At 47.8% G+C, this 7621-nt stretch overlaps 2 non-coding genes across 2 annotated transcripts; one reads left to right on the top strand and one right to left on the bottom strand.

Moving 5' to 3' along the window:
- The first annotated feature begins 5032 nt into the window (after positions 1-5032).
- Trnal-cag lies at positions 5033-5115 on the top strand. Its single transcript has one exon. It is a non-coding gene; the product is annotated as a tRNA-Leu (tRNA).
- A 247-nt stretch (positions 5116-5362) lies between these two features.
- Positions 5363-5445, bottom strand: Trnal-cag. Its single transcript has one exon. It is a non-coding gene; the product is annotated as a tRNA-Leu (tRNA).
- Positions 5446-7621: the final 2176 nt, after the last annotated feature.

Below are 7621 nucleotides of genomic sequence, written 5' to 3'. Positions count from 1 at the left end.
GGAGCTCTGGGGAGCTGGACATTGAGACCAGCCCCTCTCTACTGTGACCTGGTGTTGGAGCTCTGGTAGAAACTCTGACACTGAGACGGTGACATCACTCGGTTGGCAACGCCCCCTGTGTACGAGACACAGTTCTGGGGAAGCGACCTGACTCCACAGAGGACACAGGAAGTTCCAGGCTGGAGCCCTCCCAGGTTCCATACCCGCCATCCCGACCTCCCTGACCGATTTTGTTCTTATCTATACTAAATGGCCACCGTGCCCACCCAGCCCTCAGCCTGGTCTGTTCTGAGTCCCTCTAGTGAATGATGGGACCTGCGGGTGGTTTGGGAGGTCCTGGGCTCTGAAGTTGGGGGGCCATGTCCCCAGTCTTGCAGATCCCTGCGCGTCCTCGGGCTATGCTGCCTCTGTGTGCTTTGGAAAGTGTTCCCTGTTATGATTTCCTTTTTTCTTTGGATAGTTATCCTTTGTCACTTAGAACTCCTGGGCTCAAGCACCCTCCTCCTCCTCCTCAGTCTCCCTACTACCAAGTGCCACTGTATCCTGCTCTTTGTCACTCCATGTGTTGCTGTTGTCTCCTGTTTTGTCGCTCCCAATTTGTGGCATTTTGACACATGCGCAATACTCTGTAACCCCACCTGAATTACAACGGAGAACGTTTTACGTGGAGCCTGCAGGAGGGGGAGGCCTGAGGAGCTTCCAGTCCACTGCTGTGTCCACCCCATCCCAGAATGCGCCGACCAGCAGTGCCAGGACTGTTTAGTGTGGGGAAGAAGCTGGGGGAAAGGGGAAGGGTGACAAGAACCCCCCTTCAAAGATCATCCCATTCCTTGGTCTATACCCAAAGGACTTAAAAACAGCATACTTCAAGGACACAGCCACATCAATGTTTACAGCAGCACAATCACAATAGCTAAACTGTGGAGCCAACCTAGATGTCCCTCAGTAGATGAATGGATAAAAAAAATGTGGCATATATACACAATGGAATATTACTCAGCAATTAAAGAGAATAAAATCATAGCCTTTGCAGGTAAATGGGTGGAATTGGAGAAGAGAATGTTAAGTGAAGTTAGCCAATCCTTAAAAAAACAAATGCTGAATGTTTTCTCCGATATAAGGAGTCTGATTCATAGTGGGGTTGGGAGGAGACGCAAGGGAAGAACAGACGAACTCTAGATAGGGAAAAGGGGTGGAAGGGGAAAGGAGAGGGGGTAGAAATGAGGGTGGAATGAGACGGGCATCATTACCCTAAGTACATGTATGAAGACACGAATGGTGTGAATATACTTTGTATACAACCAGAGATATGAAAAATTGTGCTTTATATCTGTACTATGAATTGTATTGCATTCTGCTGTCATATTAACACATCAGAATTAAAAAAAAAATCTGGGGACAAAGCTGGGCATGGGGATGCATGCCTGCAATCTCAGCAACCCTCGAGGCTGAGACTGGAGGATCCTGAGGTCAAAGCCAGTTAGTGAGAGGCCCTAGGCAATTTATTGAAACCCCGTCTCAACCAGGAACACATCATCCCCACCAGAAAAGACCATGTGAAGTGAGTTTTTGATGATCTAGGGACCTTCATCAAATAACAGGTGTTGGGAAACACTCGTTTTTTTTTTTTTTATGTTGTTCATGGATCTTTATTTTATTTTTTTGTACGCGTGCTGAGAATCAAACCCAGTGCCTCACACATGCTAGGCAAGCGCTCTACCACTGAGCCACAATCCCCAGCCCTAAACCCATGCTTCTTAACTTGGCCTTTAATCTGATTATGTCAAGGAGAGAGCCTCAGTTTGTGCTAATAGGTCTTTAACATCTGATTCCTTAATCTGTTGTTAATCTCCCCCCACTTTTTTTATACTGGAGATTGAACATGGGGGCGCTAACCACAGAACTACATCTCCAGCCCTTCTTTGTATTTTATTTAGAGATGGGGTTTCACTGAGTATTTTTTTGCTTAGGGCCTCACTAAATTGCTGAGGCTGGCTTTGAACTCGGAGATCCTCCTGTCTCCAGAGCTGCTGGGATGACTGGTATGAGCCCAGGCGCTCAGGATGTATTTGCATTCTTATAAACTGTACTTTTACTAATGTGAAATAATATTGTTTACTTTTAAAAAATATGTTTGATTTAACCCAATTTACCCAATCTTTTTTATTTAAACAGGCAATCAACATAGAACTTATGGAGATTTTTTTTTCTTTCTTTTATTTTTGTACAGAGGTTTTGAAATTCCCCACTTTGCAGAAGTCTACGCCTACAGCACATTACAGTCTGACCCGCCTCCTTCAAGTGCTCAGAAGCTACCATGGTTCATGGCTACTGCATTAGCATAACTGGAGACAACATCCAAAAATTCCCTGAAAAATATCTAGGAAACTTTTTGTCCTTTTCAAAGTCTTTCCCCATTTTTTTTTCTGACAGTTTTATTTTTAACTAAAAATGAACTATTTAAATAACCCATGTTCATGGTGCAGATATCAAATGCAGGTAATCAAAGAGAAAAAAAAATTAAAATCAGCGCCACCACCCAGAGATAATCACAGCTGCTGATGTTTCCTGAGCCTCTGAACTTTTCTTTTATCTTTATTGTTTGTTGATTTATTTTATTTTATTTTTTTAATGTGGTGCTGAGGTTTGAACCCAGTGCCTCACCCATGCCAGGGGAGTACTTTACCACTGAGCCACAACCTCAGTCCACTCTGAGACTTTAATACATGCATTTTGTTATGAATACTTTAAATAAATCATTTTATTTATGTGAAATATAGATATGTAAAAATCATAGCTATAGATTTTAATATTTGCATATCTTGTTAATATATAAACTATGAAATCATATTTTTCCAGTTTTTTTTTATTGGTGCATTTGGTTGTACATAATGGTAGTATTTTTTGTTACTTATTTGTACATGCATACGATATAACAATATTATTTGGCCAATATTGTTCCCCAGTATTTCCCCTTTCCCTTCCTTTCACCCTCTCCCAGTCCCTTTCCTCTATTCTACTGATTTCCTTTCAATGGAATCATATTTTTATTTAGGAATTTTTAAAGTTTCAAAATAATTTTAGATTTAATTATTGCAAAGATAATTCAGAGAGGTCACTTACACCACATACCCAGTTTCCACTATTGTTAATATTTTACATGAATTGTGATATTTGTCACAATTAATCACATCATCAGGTGTCTTTAGGCTCTTCTTGGCTGTGACAGTTTCTCAGACTTCTTGTTTTTGATGACCTTGATGGTTTTGAGGAGTACTGGTCAAGTATTTTGTGAAGTATTCCTATGGATTCATCTGATGTTCTGGTGTTTTTCTTGGAGTAAGGTAGTTTTGGGAGGAAGACCACAGAGGGAAAGTGCTGTTCAGGGCACATCATGTCAAGGACAGCTCCTATCAAATGGATTTATCACTTATTGATATTGACCTTGATCACCTGGTGAAGTCATGTTTACTTAAAACACTTTTTTTTCTTGTAGATGGAACCCAGTGCCTCACAGGTGCTAGGCAAGTGCTCTACCTTTGAGCTACAACCCCAGCCATTTTTATTTATTTTTTTTTTTAAGATTTTTTTTTAGTTGTCAATGGACCTTTATTTTATTTATATGTGGTGCTGAGGATTGAACCCAGTGTCTCACACATGCTAGGCAAATAAATGCTCTAGCACTGGGCCACAGCCCCAGCTCCATTTTCATTTTTTGAGACCATCTTTTGCTGAATTGACCAGACCAGCCTGGAACTTGCCGACCTGCCTTAGCCTCCCAAATGGTGTGCCCTCCGCACCTGGCTCTGTATGTTTATTTTTGATTAGATACAATATGCACATGATTCAAAAATTTAAATGTACAAAATGAAACCTCCCTTCTCCCTCCTACAGCTTGAATCATCCAAGGAGCTATTCACTGGGCAGTGACCTGGGTTTTCTTCTCTGTGTGTTTCTGCACATATAAGCACATGTGGACATGGAATTTGTGCGTGTGTGTATGTGAGTGTGTTTTAGTGTGTAAATGCAAGCCCTGTGGCTCTGGTTTCTCCCAGTGTTTTTTATTTCACAGTGGGACTTGAGTTTTCTCCCCATGCCACTTTCCCCCCTTTAGGTCAATTGGGACTGTGTCATGTCCTTCTTTCCTACCCAGCAGAGAGGGACCAAGCTCTGTTACTGTGGGGCCAGTCCCAGACCTTCAGCCACCCGGGCCACCACAGCCTGGTGGTGGCGGCGGGACGCTTCGAGGCGGCCATTAAACAAAGGATTGCCCCCAATAATCCGTCCATGACAGGTGGGCTTGGAGGGAAAGCCTAGGCAGCTGGGAGACTGTGGCAGATGACTTGTAGGGACGGTCGAGGAAGGCCTCTCGGTGGGCTAGTCCTCTTAATGTCCATCAGGGAGAAGCAAGATCCTGACCAGAGGGGCCTCCAGAGAACCAGAGGAGGGCAAGGGTGGGGAAGACCCCGCCCCTCACTTCCTGGGGTCCCTGAGATCAAGCAGCCTGCCCACCCACCCATCCCTGCCTCTGTCCTGTGAGCCAACAAGCCCCCCTTTTGGGCCAAACCAGGGCAAGCGGGGCTTCTGTTTCTTGCACCCACAGCAACCTGATGGACGGCTTCGGATTCCTTCCCCTTCCCTGGGTCCCGTAGGCTCCGAGAGGGGCAGAGCTGCACCCCAGGCCACGCCCCATCAGGCGCCAAGCCCGGCAGGAGGCTAGAATTTCATGACATCAACGCATTTTCCTGGTATTGACTTTTATGGTTATTTTCTAATTGATGGCAAGGGAAACTGGCTTTATTTTGCTGCGGCTTCGAGGTTTGCATGTAAAATGTCTAGGTATCCGGATAGAGGACAGCTAGTTTGGGAGGTCTCAGCGGCGGGTCCCAGCAGCCCCGGTGCCTTTCAGCGGCGCACGACGGGCAGTGGGAGCCGCTCCGCATCCCGAACTGCTGCTGGGTCTCAGGGCCCAAGCAAGCCTCGCCGCGAGAGCCAGGGACTAAAATGGACCCCACAAGATCCCTCCCAGGAAGTCAGGATGGCCGAGCGGTCTAAGGCGCTGCGTTCAGGTCGCAGTCTCCCCTGGAGGCGTGGGTTCGAATCCCACTTCTGACAGTCTGTGTTCTTTTTGCCTGCTTTTCTCCCTTCCAATGAAGATGACGGGTGTACTCTGTACCCTTGACTATACGAATCAAGGTTCTGCGTAAAAGTGTGTGATTTCAATTTTACAGTCCGCAGTTGTTGTGCGTTAGAAGAAAATGCTAAAGATAGCTAAATAGTTTAGACGATTAAAAGACAAAAGAAGTCCCCAAATTCAATGAAGCATTTAGTCAGTTGCTGAAGGAAAGGAAAAGTAGAACTTTGTCAGAAGTGGGATTCGAACCCACGCCTCCAGGGGAGACTGCGACCTGAACGCAGCGCCTTAGACCGCTCGGCCATCCTGACTGCTCGGGAACCTGGGCGCGGGCAAACCTCTTCAGAAACTTCAAGTGTGCGCATGCGCGGTAGCGGGTGGATGTGGGTAGAGAGGCCCGGTTTTCTGCGCGGTATCGGGCGGGGCTAGACACAGCCTCTCTCGAAGGGGCGGGACGAGAGGCACCAGGCGCGCGCCTTGACCGACAGAGGGCGCTCGCCATATGCTGTAGAATCCGAAAGGCCGGGAGACCAAGGACCGTTACTTTAACGGGTATAAATTTACACTTTGCCTCAGCTTTGATTCCTGCAGCTCTGCAAGCAGCCTTGCACTTCCACACTCATATCCCTGTGCAGTTTCTGCCTGCACACCTGCCCCAGCCCGGTGCGGTGGCCCACAACTGTAATCCCAGCGACCCGTGAGGCTGACGCAGGAGGACGGCGAGTTCGAGGCCAGCCTCGCCAACTCAGCGAGGCTGACTCAAAATCAAAAAGCGCAGGAATTGAGCTTGTCCCGGGGCTCAGTCCCCAGTACCGCCCCCAAAGGTCAGAGATTCCGTGCCCCTGCGCTGGCTAATGGCGTGTGGTCTTGCTGGAGCCCTGACCAGGTGAAGCCCGGGCATGGCTAGGTCTCTGGCTCGCCTAAGCGCTCCTTCCGACCCATTTGCAGTGATGAGCTCAATTACTCGGTCTCCCTTTTAGACTGGGCTCTGTAGCGGCACAGCCGAGTCACCCTATTTCTACCGTGTCCCCACTGCCCTCCCCGTGCCCGGCACGCAGTGCGTGCGCAGGAAAGATCCGTGCGTGGATCCCTCCCTCGCTTCCTCGGTCTTGCATTCCGTCATTTCGTGACTCATCCCTCCTCTCCCGGCCTCCGCAGCACCTTCCTCCTTTTCTTTCCGTACTTTTCTTCTCCCACCAGACTTGCCCACGCACGTCTGTGTCCAGGGACCGGAAACCTCAGGGCCGCCAGCGCGCCCTTCCCCACGGAGTTTCCAAGAGGCGTCACCCCCCGGCTCCTGGGGTATCAGTAGCCCCATCCCCAGGCAGAGGATGCAACTGCTCAAGAAAGGCGCACACGCGGGGAGGCAGGAGGAGCCACTGATTCGCTGTGTGGCAATGGCAGGCACTGCTCCTCTCTGTGCACGGGGCCTGAGGAGACTTCTGTGAGTCGCCCTGGAGTCCAGGGATCAGGCCCAGATGATGTAATCAGTGGGGACACATTAACTCCTCAGTGCCCTCGCACCCTCCTGAGATGGCATCACAGAGCAGCCTCCGCCAGAGACCATTCTCAACCACTCCTGAATCAGATCCCCTTTGAACCCTTAGGACTTGGCTTGCAGCTTCTTGGGGCTGAGCAGGGGTCCTGGTTATTTGATGGATGATGAAACCTCCTCCCTTTTCCCTGTCCCAAATGCCCCCTGCTGGTTGATTGCCAGAACTGATTCCTTTAGATTTAGCATCATCCTCTCTAAATACAAATTGCGCCTGGCACCAGAAAGGGGGCCAGCATTTATGGAGCACTTGCTATGTGCCAGATGTTTTCCTCAAAGCTGGGAACAAGACAATGTCTACCCTCAAGGTGCATTCAAACATAGAGCCACCCGGAAAGATAAGAAGCAGGTGAATAAAGTTCAGGGCTGATCAATACTGGAAGAAGCATGTGAGAGATTTTGGAATGGGCCTGGTGTGGTGGTGGCGCATGTCTGCAATCCCATCTAAACCCATCCAAGAACAAACAAAATGAGCAGAGATAACTGCATCCTCTCTCGTGAGCCCCTCCGCTCTCTGCTTCTCTAGGGCCTTGCCTCTTGCATGACTTTCATGTGCAAATGATTCTTGTCTCTGGTCATGGAAGTGAATTTTGTCTGAGGGGGATGCAGTCAATGATCATCCTGTGGATACTGACCAATTCTCCACCCATTCATGAATTCACGTCAGCATTCTCGATCGCCAGTACATCAGTCGCCTTCGGTTCTCTCTGGACAGATTGTAAGAGTAGACTGATTTCCCCATTAATTATGTCTGAAATAAAATGTTTGGTATGAGGATGTAGCTCAGTGGTACAGCAGTTGCCAGGCACGCACCAGGCCCTGAGTTCAATCACCAGCACAGAAAAGAAAAAAAGAACTTTCGCAGCTTCATTTTATATTTATATGAGAATAATTTTTCTTTCTTTTTTTTTTTTGACACTGGGGATTGAACCCAG

The sequence above is a fragment of the Marmota marmota genome, unplaced genomic scaffold, assembly GCF_001458135.2.
Source record: "Marmota marmota marmota unplaced genomic scaffold, marMar, whole genome shotgun sequence".
Taxonomy (NCBI): domain Eukaryota; kingdom Metazoa; phylum Chordata; class Mammalia; order Rodentia; family Sciuridae; genus Marmota; species Marmota marmota.
Note: the sequence above shows the minus strand (reverse complement) of the source record. Positions and strands in the feature narration are given on the sequence as shown.